The sequence below is a fragment of the Hakea prostrata genome, chromosome 2 (genome assembly GCF_041222555.1).
Source record: "Hakea prostrata isolate BN-2017 chromosome 2, UWA_Hpros_2, whole genome shotgun sequence".
Lineage (NCBI taxonomy): Eukaryota > Viridiplantae > Streptophyta > Magnoliopsida > Proteales > Proteaceae > Hakea > Hakea prostrata.
Window position 1 is genome coordinate 4,631,677 of NC_142601.1, and position 13,924 is coordinate 4,645,600.

Below are 13,924 nucleotides of genomic sequence, written 5' to 3' on the forward strand. Positions count from 1 at the left end.
TTTTTTTTTTTTTTTAGACTAGCTGATAATTTAACAAATTTAATAACTAAGCATGGATATCAACTTCTGTGATGTAATCATGGTACCTAAATTGCCGACACGGGGCGAAATATCGAGGTGTCGCTGGGGGCGACCCAACATCCCCCAGCGACCCGACTTTAACATTTTATTGGCGATATATCGCCGACAATCAACATTTTCGAAGCATGGGCGAAGTCTCGAAGATGCAGCGATCGATTTTGGGCCTTCCGGCGCTGTTCTATTGATTCACTCCAGTCAACTTAAGGGCATAGAAGTGCCAGCACTATCAAACTTGTAGATCGCCTTGTTTTGCTAACAGGAATTCTCTTCACTCTAAATTTCCTCAAAAGTGTTACTGCACTTTATCTTGTTGCTTGTTCCCATAAGTGAAAGCTTGATAAATGCAGGTCAGTTGGGAGATGTTGAGCTCACATATGAAACGCTCAGGAGAATTCCACATCTAAGGTTGATCCATGCCGCTTAGGTGGGAGATCTACATCTCTTTTATGAATTACTCAGGTATGATTCTTATATTCTTGAGGTCTTTGACCGTAACCCTTTTGCTGATAGCCTGATAACCCCTTTGCACCTTGCCGTATCATCTGGGAAATCCAGAACTAGCCACTAGCATGGCAGCACATGCGCCACCAACACCACCTCCTGCACCAACTCCACCACCCAATCCACCTTCCCCACCACCACGACACCACCAAACCCTCCGCCTCTTCTAGCTCCTGCTCCTCCACCAGCACGCAACACCTGTAGATTCTGGTGGAAGAACTGAAGAAAAAATGAATTGGATCCATTGGCTCGAACGAAGCACCATATCGAAAGACTGAAAACCCATTTCAAGATTTTTGGTCATTAGAGTTCAGACCACTCCCAAAACCACCCCATGGTCGTCGCTTGTCGGCCGACATTCATTTGAAAAGTCGCTCGACATTTCGGCGAATGTCGCCGTGTCGGTGGTGTCGCCAGCCATTGACACGGCGACTTCAGTCGACGCATTGGACCTTGGATGTAATCTTTCTTGTGGTTTTTCTCTCTCCTAATAAAATTTGCTTAAAAAAAAAAAAACTAATGACCATAGAAATGTAAAGAGATACCCCTAGACAATTGGGCTTCATTTTCATTTAAATTAAAAGAGCAAATTACATTGACATCCCAAAATAGAGCTCTTAAAGCACTGACGCCTCACTTTATGTTTTAAAAGCACACAAGACCCCAAAATTGGATTTTCGTTAGATATATTTGTCAGATTTATCACTGAAAACGGTTAAATCAGTATTTATTTTAAAAATATCCTTGTAATAAATAGCGTCTGAAAGGTTTTCAGTGTTAAATTAGACAAATATATACAATGAAAATCCAATTTTGGGATTTCTATACTTTTTAAAATAAAGTGGGGGTGTCAGTGCTTCAAGGGCTCCATTTTGGGAGTGCAATTTGCTCAAAATAAAAATATATAAGTATTTCTAAAAAAAAAGAAAAGGTATCGACCTCCTCACTCGTAAGGTACCCATGAAAAAAAATAGAAAAAAAAGAAACTCTTAAGGATTTTGGAGTGGTAACCAAGGTGTGAAATTTGGCCTTGTATCGCTGGTTCGCTATCAGCGAACCGGCGATATGGCAAAATCTCGCCAAAGAATCGGTGATAAAATTACAGTCAACCGTCAATGGATAAGATCATGCACTCAACTCGAACCATATCTCAGTCTTCAGGCATCCCTAGTTTTCTTAGCACCACATGCAAATCTGCAATTCCATGGCAGAGATGAAGCCATCACCGTCCTCATCAAACACCTTGAAAGCCTCTGTCAAATCTTCCTCGTCTTGTGACAATAAAGACTCAGGGCTAATGGAACCGTCACCCCCCGCATGTCTTGTCATCATCGCCATCACCACCGTTCTCGACGGCTTTCCCAAAGAAGGTTTCGTGGAGCGACATGTGCAAGGCCTGGCAGTCTTCGAAGGCAAGGCCACCTTCGCCAGGTCTTAGATTCAATCTTGGTGGCTTCGGCTTCTAGCCCTAGCATTTCTAGGGCTAGGTTCAGTTCAGTTCTAAGCGAATGCTGTTGAAGCTTGGTGAGTGAAGCCAGAACGACGACGACACCTGCCTCATCGCCGCTGCTTTGCTCTCGCTGGCTTTGTCTCTGCCATCTCTCTCTCTCTCTCTCTCCTCCGTTTGCATATTTTCCTCTCAAATCGACCACCATTCTAAGAGTTGGGGTTTTTAATTTCGAAATATCAGCGATATACCGCAGTTCGGTGATAAAATGGAGAGATATTGCCAAGAAATCGGCGATATCGTGCCGATTCGCATATCGGTGCTGCGTTCGTTTCGCCCAGAACCGAAATTCGGCGATTTTTTGCGCACCTTGGTGGTAACTATGTAATGTTGTTTCTTTCTTTTAAATTCTGTGTTAATATAAATTGATTTAGCCGAAGAAAATAGAAAATATATATTAGTAATTTTTTTTCCCCGAGAAAAGGTGTTTTATACATTAATTTCTAGAGAACATAAAAATGATTTTTTTAAACTCAAACCTGAAGATGGGCTGGGGAATTTCCAACTCAGTTAGCTGCATCTTAGGCCCACCAAGAGCCTGATAAGAATTCGGAATTTTTATAGAATAAAATAGTGGAGTCCTACTCCTACGTAGTGCTTCCCATGATGCCACCATTCACATGAAACCACATGGATATGAATTCTTAACCATTGATTAAAACATGTGCCTTAAATGATTTAAGTGCAAGTGAACCATATTCTATTGATAACAAACCAAAGCGAACCGCAGATCCGGGATTTTGATTCCGACCAAAAACTGATTCTTTGAATCGATGAAACCAACATGGAAGTTGCATCATCAATCCTGTTTGGTGTTGTCCTACTTCTTACAAACAAATGAACTATTCATTTTCTTCTAAATGAAGGACACATGTCAGTCACATCCAAAACTTTAGATTAAATTAAAATATTTTTTTTATTCTCTAAATTTTACTTTAACATTTGAATGTGACAAATGAACACGTGTCATTCATGGATTTAGCTTTAGTGCTGTGCATTTCAGATTTGACGGTCCTAAATTCCGCATGAAGGCCGGCTCATTAATGCGCAGAATTGAAGTAATTTCGGTCCTTCGTCCAGAGAGAAATGAATGCTCATTTTTTTTTTCCCTTTGCCCCTTTTAAAACCTTTTTTTTATATGTGTGTGTGTATATATATATATCATACTACTATAATAAAAGCATGTACTCTACCTTTTTCGCAAATCTTTTTCTGTCCGTTTCTGTCCTTATAATTGTTCTAAATACCAATAATGTTGTACTATCTGTTATTTCTTTAGTTATTTTTGCAAGGATAATTTGGACATTGTACTCATGACTTATTATGAATTTATCCTTAATTTTAATCCCGATTTCTCTCTTGACTTTTTTCAATCTATCTCAAACTCTGTCGCGTTATCCCTCTCAAACTCTCTCTAATCTCTCTCTAAATCACCACTATCTCTCACGACCCTTCTCAATCTCAGTCTCTCGCTCTCTATATCATCTCCCACTCGAACTTGCTGTGAATCCCTCTCGATCTCTCTGAATCTATGTATTTGTTCTCTCATTGCAGAAATATCCCTATATCCCTTTCAAATTCGCTCTGAATCAATCTCTGCTATTTATTTATCTTTGTTAGGTTCGAATGCATGAGATCTAGGGTTGCAAAGCAAATCTTCAATATTTCCAGCAAATTTTAATTTTCTCAATCATTTCTCCTCACGAGTTGTTCTAATGCTCAACTGTTACTTAGGGTTTCTTCTCACTCTTCGGCTTCTTTCGGCGATTATTGATATATTTCAGTGATCTCTTTTCAGGCAGTGTTTGATGACGATGACAAGGGTTGTTATCGATCTCAGAAGATCAGAATGATCGATTTCTGAGGGATTCCAGTTGGTACCTACAAGAGGTAGGCGGAAACCAATCTCTTCTATTTATTTATCTTTGTTATTTCTCCTCTTTTTCTCGTATAATAAGCTCGGGTTTTTGTAAATCATACTATATCATACTGTTGTTCCATTGGCCTAAAATGAAGGTGTTGTCATTGTTGGCAACTTAAGTGGGCTTTGATATGGTACAGCAACACACAAAAAGGTTCCGAGAGGAATAATCCAATTCAAATAAAGAAAAGAATCCCGTTTTTGAGGGTCTCTCAAGAATCCCGTTTTTGAGGTTCTCTGTCCAGTTTTGATCAACCTCTTCATCGGATGGTCATCCAGTGTCCGATTGAGCCGATTTTTGGAGGAGAGCTTCACGACTTCTTGATCTTCAAATCCAACGGTGGGATTGTTCATTGGAGATCTCTAAGTTAGTCCGATTTGTACGTCAAAACACTCCTTGTTTAAGTCAGATAGGAACTCTGAGTTTGATTCAAACTCTGAGTTTAATTAATCTATAAAAGGAGAGCAAACTCCAGCAGAAGAGATAGAACGTTTTGAGAGCTTGGAAAGAGCGTGGAGGTCGAACCAGAAGACGTTGGTTGGCTTTGGAGATCTAAAGCTTGGGAATAAGAAGTCTTTTGTTTTGCTGAACAAGAAAGAAAGTGAAAGAGAAGGAAGAAGAAGCAGCAGAAGAAAAGAAGGGAACATGGTTGTATAGTTTTTTTAAAGAGAGAAAACTGAAAAAGATTGAAAAGAGAAAAAAAGAGTTGGAGAAAAAGAGAAACAAGTATTGTTACCATGCATCTTACACAAGTTGAGTAACCCGTATTCACAAGTTATTGCCTATTATTTTCTAGGTTATATTTAATGATGAAGAACCTAGATCATGAATGTAATTTGGGGAACTTGAATTATTGGTTTACATTGTGACCTAGCAAGTTGGAGCTTGTCTAGGGGGTTGGGGTTGGTGCCCTTGTCTAAATTGCATTTTAGACTATAGCAGGGATTGGTGTTCCTGGACTATTGTAGCAGTCAAAATATCTAGGAGTGTATTGAATAATATACGAAACCCTAGGTAGGGTATTACTCCGTGGATGTAGGCAATTTGGCCGAACCACGTAAACTCTGGTGCATTGCGTTTTTTTGTTTATTTTTCTTTGTTGCACATATTGGAGTGCCTTGATTGCAAAGTGGTGGTACACTGTCTGGTAGACCCAGCCACATTGTGGTGTGTGGTGGACGTGTCCTTGTGCAGTTGATAACTACGAGTGGTACACTGTCTGGTAGACCCAGCCACATTGTGGTGAATTTTTGAAGACACTGATTCACCCCCCTCTCAGTGTCAATCTGGGAATAACACATACTATCATATCATACTATCATACTACTATTATAAAAGCATTTACTATTCTGTTTTCGCAAATCTTTTTCTGACCTTTCCGTCCTTTTCTTGTTTTCAAATACCAATAATTTGGTACTATTTTTTTTGTTTATTTACTTACTTTTACAAGGATAATTTTGACATTTTAGTCATGAATCATTATCAATTTATCATTAATTTTAATCCCGCTTGATCTCTTACAATCTCCTCTCACGACATATCTCAATTTCTATCTCAACCTCTCTCAATCTGTCTCTCTCTCAATCTCCCTCGATCTGTCTCTCATGGTTGTGAGTATGATCCTCTGTTGTGGAAGGCCTTCACGCACATCTGTGAAACCCTAATTTGGAGCAGAAAAAAAGTTAAAGATTTGGGATTTTTGCTGATTCGAAAATGCTGGTTGAAGAGTGGACAAGCAATGGTGGTTCTATGGGCTGCTCTGTGTTGGTTCCTTGTGGGAATGGTGCTGCCCTTAATGGACATACATTGGGGGTCTGAAAGGAATAATATTGATGGCAGCATCGGGGAGTACTCGGAGTGTTCGACAGATGGCTTACGTACTTACAAGCGGCGCAAACACTTAAGGCCGACTGGAGGTACTGAACCACGATAATGGAAGAGTTTCGTTGATGCAGAAGTCAAACGAACCAGGTTTGTTCCTGTCCATGATGTGCCTTAAGTGTTTGGCTTTATATTTCCTTTAACTGTGATGCATACCATTCTCCCTAGAAAATTATTACTTCTTCTCTTGCGTTTGTCTTTATTTTATATTTCATATCGAGATATCTCATAAAATAATTTCAAAGATCTCACTCTCTTAATCCTTCATATATGGTCACGGCATTTGCACGTGTGTGTTTGCTAGTATATATATATAAAAAAATATATATATATATATATATATATATATATATATATATATATATATATATATATATATATATATATTTTTATTTATTTATTTTTTTTTTTTTTTTTAAACAAAACCCACTTCCTTTCCTTATCAAACAAAAAAACACAACCAACCAAACAACAAAAAAAAAAAAAAAAATTAAAAAACACACACCACCCCACCACCACAACAAAACAAAAAAAAAAAAAAAAAGAACCAAAAAAAAAAACCAAATTACCCCCCCCCCCTCTATCTTTTTTTTTTTTCTTTTTTTTTATTATTATTTTATTTAAAAAAAAAAAAAAAAAAAATTAACATTACTTTCTTTTTTAAAAAAAAAAAAAAAAAAAAAAAAAAAAAACAAAAAAAAAAACCACAACAACAAACAAAAAAAAAATTTTTTTTCTCCCTCCGCGGGGAGTAGTAATTTTTTTTTTTGGTCGTCTCCCCCAGGGGGAATCTCTCTGGGAGTGCCCAATGAGTATTAAGAGGCTAATGATTAAGATTAAACACCCATTTTCACCCTACTTAAAATCCAATCTAGTGAAGGGAAAAAAAAAAAAAAAAAAAAAAAAAACCGTGTTTACCTACATTCAAATCAAACCTGAATTTGATTCCTTTCTCAGCTTTTCTTTCAACTGTCTCTTGCAGGTCATCGTCTTCATTTTCTTTCAACTCTCTTGGATCGAGCTCATGCGCAAGGTCATCTCTAATCAGAAACCAAAGTGGATGCCATCAATACTAGAGGAAAAGAACCAGCAAGAAAAACAACCTAGGCCTCAAATAAAGCCAATAATACACAAGGTTCCATAAACTCTTGAGACATCACCACACACGCAGATTCTTTTGATTCTATGGTGGTTTCTTTTAGGGCTAAGCTCAGTCCTATATATTCTAATCTAAGCCTATTCCTGCCCTAACTCTAATTCAGGGCCAATGATTATTGTCCCTGACCCTAAGCCCTACAGGGTAAAGTCAAGTCCGTTCCCGCCCTGAGTGGCCTGGTCCCTGGCTCTGATTGGCCATGTTCCAATATCTAATTAGCCTTATCCCTAGCCCTAGCCTTGATTGACCTTATACTTGGCCTTGTCCCTAGCCCTGGTCCTGATTGGCCCTATCCTTGTCCAGTTCATAATTTATTGAGATCAAGCACCATGGACAAAATTAGGGGTAGGATTAAGGCCAAAATCAAGGACGGGTTGAAAAGTAATCCCGGACCAGCCGTTGGCCATAGTTAGGGCTAGAATATTTTGGCCCTAACTTGCCTTCAGGGCCAAAATCTTGAGCCCAAGCCTATTTTGGGCTCAAGGAGGGCTTGGGACGGGTCAGGGCCATCAGGCCAAACTTGCACCCCTAGCTTCTTTCTGTCCTTGTCACCCATGGCAAACAAAAGCTTGCTAGAGAACTTGAAGCCCACAATAGCAAACTTGCAGATCTGTAATATTATGCATAATGCAGCATTTCTCTTTCCATAGGCTTGGGAGAGAACCTATATTTCAGGTAGCATTTCTGCTTACACAGAAACAGACTCGTTTAATCATAGGTCGTTGAGGGCTTAAGGGAAGAGCCTGTATTTCTGGGTTGAGGACTTCAAAAGGAGAACCAGCGTATCCCTTATGTATTTCTATCTCTCTTGCTTCCCTTCTCATATTCCATCTCTTCTAACCTTCTGTAAATCACGAAGTTGTGCTCCAAGAATAATAAGAGAACTTAATTTATTGTACAAAGAAATTGGATATGGAAATCACCTAACCTAAACAAGTTTTTCTTTGCCAATGCAAACTGTTCTTGTGGTTGAAACCAACACCTCTTAATGAAGAGGTCGTGGGTTTGACTCTGACTGAGAATATTATTATTCCCATCCCGCTTAATAAAACCCCGTTTTTTTTTTTTGGTCAACAATATAAAACCCCGTTGGTGTTTAGTACTTTAAAGATATGTATAAAAATTTAAGAAATACATAGAGTAGGAATTACACACTAAGATTTAGGAAATTTTCTTCAAACCTAGATTCATTCCCCAAATCGACAACAATAGATCCACACCAATAAGGCCAATGCAAAGACTGGATTTTACAATTCACAGAATAGGTAGTGGAGTATCTGAAGCGGAAAATGATCACATAATTCAAAAGCAAAACCCCAGCTGATGGTGTCCCGTCCAGAGCGCAGAGACAATTTTGTTAATTCCTGAAATACCAAATGTGTTGAAAAAGTATTACTGGATCGGTTGGACTAGGGATCTGGGTTAAGATCAGCCGGCGTAGATGTGGACGCTACGCCGACGGCTAGGATAAGGAGGGCGAAGATGCCGAAGAAGATGAGAGCGGGGACGACAATGGCTTTACCATAGGTCTTGAAGCTCCTGAACTCCACTTGCCCACTGTTTCCCGGTAGTTGAAAGAGGAGCCCCGACGAGAGGAGTACGAACGGTAGTACTCCTACCAGCACCGGTGCCCAGTCCACCATTCTCTCTCTCACACACACAGAGTAGCGATGCTGCAGACACACGGGCGGTGCTAGACCAGATTTTTATTTGCGGCAGCAGCAGCTTTTTTTTTTTTTTTTTGGTAAACAACAACTTCATTCAGAAAGATATGCACGAGCTACAGCCGAGGCATCCAGATTGACAAAGTCCTGGAGCCAAGGAGTGGAAGTGGGCCAAGCTATCTCGCTCGAGAGAGATAGAGCCCTCCTAGCTAGGGAATCAGCACATGAGTTACTTTCCCTATAAATATGATGAATTACACAATCACTGAACTTGGTTCTGAGGTATATGATATCATCCAGAATTGGTCTAACCTCCGGGGGGCCAAGATGGAGACAGTCTTCCAAGTGGCGGGTAAGCTCTTGATTGTCAGTTTCAAAATGCCCCTTGTCATGACATTCACCCAATGTGAACAACATGCTATCCCTCAAGGCCATAGCTTCTGCAACCAACACTGATTGGGCGGAAGAAGGTTTTGAAACCGCCAATAAGCAATCACCCCTTTCATTTCGAATAATAAAACCCAAACCACATCTATCACTGTCCTTCTTCATGGCTGCATCGGAATTTACTTTGACCCAACCGGTGCTTGGAGGAGACCAATTTGGTTGTCTCACCAATCTACTTACCACCATTTTTGATTTGATGGGATTCACTTGTAGATACTCCCCTTGATGTCTCATTGCACGTTCAATAACTTGATGAGGAGATGATACCTCTCTGTTAAAAATTAGTGCATTTCTGGCCACTTGGAATGAGTGGTTAATATTTAAACATTCAGGGTTGATGTGTAAATATTAGTGTTTTTTTTAATACATTTTAAAGGATTCAATTTTATTAATTTACAAAACTAACTCCCTCGTTCACACTATACCATCCATCTCTGAGCCATGCTGGAGGCACCACCAGATCCTTTTACAAATCTTATCACATTAACCATAGGATTGGACTAAGAAAAAGGCACAAGGAAAGCAAGGGGGGGGGGGGGGGCGGGGCCCCGCCTGACCAGGGAGCAAGACCTTATCCACGGAACCGGATGATTAAACAAATCACCCAAATGAACAAATAAACCAAGGATCTTGTGCAAATAAGTTGAAAGACAATCACAAAACAAAATAAACAACAAACCACCACAAGAATGAAAATGAAATGCAAACAACACACAAGAATTTTACGTGGTTCACTAATCCGAAATATTCGAGATTAGCTACATTCACGGGGAGGGATTTCACTATTTTAATCTTCAAAATAGTACAAGATTTGAGTGTGATACAATGTTACCTCAACCGGTCACATAACCTCTCAAAGCTCCTTAGAATACCCTTCCACCTTAAGCTCTTGAAGAAAACCCTTCAATCCAAGCTCAAGCTTCAATGGAGTTGCAATGGAGAGAATACAAGAGAGAAGAAACCCTTTTTCTTGCAAAACCACAAGAAGAAGAAGACTTACAAAAGCTAATCCCGTTTTTGGACAAAACCCACTTTAGAAGTCCCTAGAAACTCACTTTTTCTCTCTCCATTTACCTCTCCCAAGGCCCTCTTAATGATACCAAACACCTACCCATGTTAAACACTAAGTGGGACCCACCAAATTCAAAATTTGAATTTAAACAAAGATAAAGTGATTTTCATCACTAAACCCAACAATCTCCACCTTGATGGAAATCACTTACTTGTCGAATCATGTTTCTTGAAACCAATAGAAGATAGAGACCAATTCAACTTCTCTCCTTGGACAACCTTGGTAAGCATATCCGCCACATTCTCATTGGTTCCAACTTTTAACAATTGGATCCTTCCGTCTTCAATGACTTCTCGAATGTAATGATATTGTACCAATATATGCTTTGTCCTCTTGTGATGTACCGGGTTCTTGGCCAAGTAAATTGCACTCATATTATCACAAAACAAATGCATACATTTTGATTCAATGCCAATCTCACCCATCAAACCTTGAAGCCACACCGCTTCTTTACAAGCTTCGGTTGCCGCCATGTATTCCGCTTCGGTAGTTGATAATGCCACCGTCGCTTGAAGCTTAGACATCCAACTTATTGGACCATTTCCATACTTGAAAACATACCCCATTGTAGATCGCCCCTTATCACGATCATCACAATAACTAGCATCCACATAGCCTTGAATTTGCTCTCCACCTTTGCTAAATGTGATAGAGTAGTCACTTGTGCCTCTCAAATATCTAAGCACCCATTTTGCCGCCTCCCAATGCTTCTTTCCGGGATTTGCCATAAACCTACTCAACACACCAACCGCATGAGCAACATCCGGCCTAGTGCACACCATTAGAAACATCAAGCTCCCAACTAAACTTGCATAAGGGTATCTAGACATCTTGGTTTTTTCATCTTTCGTATTTGGGCTATCATTGGAAGATAATTTGAAATGTGATCCCAATGGAGTTGAAACCGCCTTTTCTATACACTTGCCAAACTTCTCAAGAATTTTCTTCACAAAAGACTTTTGTGAAAGTGATAAAGTCCCATTCATTCTATCTCTTTGAATCTCAACTCCAAGAATTTGTTTGGCTTGACCAAGATCCTTCATTTCAAACCTCTTGCTCAAACATCCTTTGAGCTCTTCAATTTTAGCTTTATCCTTGGACACCAAGAGCATGTCATCCACATATAAAACTAAAATCACATATGATCCATCATCAAAGAATTTAATGTATAAACAATGATCATATTCACTTCTTTTGTAACCAAGACTTAAAATGAAGGAGTCAAAAGTTTTGTACCATTGTCTTGAAGCTTGCTTAAGTCCATATAAGGACTTCTTCAACTTGCACACGAGCTTCCCTTTGCCTTTCTCAACTCCTTCCGGTTGCCTCATGTACACCTCTTCAAGAAGATCACCATGTAAAAACGCTGTTTTTACATCCATTTGTTCAAGCTCCAAGTCATGCATGGCAACAAGTCCAAGCACCAATCTAATAGTCACCAACTTCACAACCGGGGAAAAGACTTCAAAGAAATCTATACCTTCCTTTTGTGCAAAGCCTTGGGCAACAAGCCTTGCCCTATACCTTACCATCCACCCCTCTCTTGAGTTTGTACACCCATTTACAACCAATGGCTTTTCTTCCCTTTGGCAAATCCACCAAATCCCATGTCTTGTTCTTTTGAAGTGCTTGAAACTCTTCATTCATTGCATCCTTCCAATGCTTTGCATCATCCGCATTGATGGCATCAAGAAATGTACTTGGTTCTTCATTTAAAGCCACCAAAGCTCTAAGAGTATTTGGATCAACACAATCCTTGTACCTTTCCGGCAAACGAGTTTGTCTTGTTGGCCTTCCTCCCAAAGGTACCACAATTTCTTCTTCAACACCAACCGGTGTTTCTTCTTGAATTTCTCCTTGTACATCTTGATTATCAAGATCCATAACATCTTCATCATGAGCATCCTCATTTGAAGAACTTGTAGGTTGCATGTGAAATTCATGGGTATCCTCAACAATTGATTTTTCTTCATCACATTTCTTTTCCACCCCCTTAATCAACATAGAGGATTCATCAAAATGTACATCACGACTTATGATGATCTTATGGGTACTTGGATCCCATAACCGATACCCCTTCACATTCTTAGCATATCCTACAAAAATGCACTTCTTGGATTTTGGATCAAGTTTGCTCCTTTGACAACTTGGAATCAAAGCATATGCATCACATCCAAAAATTTTCAAATCCGAATAATCACAAGGAGTTCCATGCCATACCTCATTTGGAGTCTTTCCACCCAAAGTCATTGAAGGAGACCTATTCACAAGATAGCATGCCGTCAACACCGCTTCGGCCCACAATTCTTTCTCCAAGTTTGCATTGCTAAGCATAGCCCGAACCCTCTCCATCAATGTTCTATTCATGCGTTCCGCCACTCCATTTTGTTGTGGAGTATGCACAACCGTATGATGCCATACGATTCCTACTTCCTTGCAAAAATTACCAAATTCATTCTTTGCATATTCCATTCCATTATCCGTCCTCAAAACTTTGATGCTTCTACCGGTTGTTTTCTCCACCTCAACCTTGAAGTTCTTGAATGCCATTAACACATCACTCTTTGACTTGAGAATTGTCACCCATACTTTCCTTGAAAAAACATCAATGAAAGTAACAAAGTATTGAGCACCACCATAAGACATATCCGGTGATGGACCCCAAACATCCGAGTGAATATAATCAACAATCCCTTTACTTGTGTGCATACCCGCTTTAAAAGCCCTTCTATGATGCTTCCCATAGACACAATGCTCACAAAATTCCTTCTCTAAAAAATTCAGATTTGGGATAAGTTTCTTTTCCATCAAAACTTTCATACCTTTTTCACTCATGTGCCCAAGTCTTCGATGCCACAACCTAAGAAAAGCATCTCCTTTGTCAACCGCCACATTTGCAACATCATCAACAATGGAACTACCCAACAACTTGTACAAGAGACCAACCCGGATTCCCTTCATGATAACAAGAGCACCTCTTGAAACTTTGAGTACTCCATCTCCTCCGGAAAATTTACAACCTTCCTTCTCCAAAGTAGATAAAGAAATCAAACCTTTTGTCATATCCGGAACATGTCTAACATTTTCAAGTGTGCGAACAATACCATCAAACATCTTCAAGTGTACCGATCCAATGCCAAGTGTTCTACTAGATGAGTTATTCCCCATTTTCACCAATCCTCCTTCACATGGCTCATATGTGCTAAACCAAGATTTGTGTGGGCACATATGATGTGTAGCACCGGTGTCAAGAACCCAATTTTGGTGAAATTCCGAATTGCAACCCACTATCAACACTTCATCTTCGATAACACTAGATGTGGTAGCCACAACTTGATTTGCCTCCTTAGAATGTTCACCAACAATCTCTTTACCTTTTTCATTTCCCGAATTAAAACCATTTTTCTTTCTTTTGAAACAATTCTTTTTAAGATGTCCACTCTCTCCACAAAACCAACAATTGTACTTGCCATCATGCCCCTTGGATTTAGATCGATGTCTTGACTTGCTTCTTGAAGAACCCTTTGAAGAATCATGACGTTCTTTGCTTCTACCCCTTGTCATATTAGCTTCCGAACCTACCTCCATAGAACTTCCCAACGAAGCCTTTTTCCGGAGTTCATCGGCAAGTAATGTACTACAAACCGAATCAAAGTCAAGAGAATCCCCCTTACTACAACATAGGGTCGTTAC

General features: G+C 39.6%; 1 pseudogene; it reads right to left on the reverse strand.

The window, feature by feature from the left end:
• Positions 1–1,687: 1,687 nt before the first annotated feature.
• Positions 1,688–2,212, reverse strand: LOC149023373 (calcium-binding protein CML42-like; annotated as a pseudogene).
• Between the last annotated feature and the right edge of the window lie 11,712 nt (positions 2,213–13,924).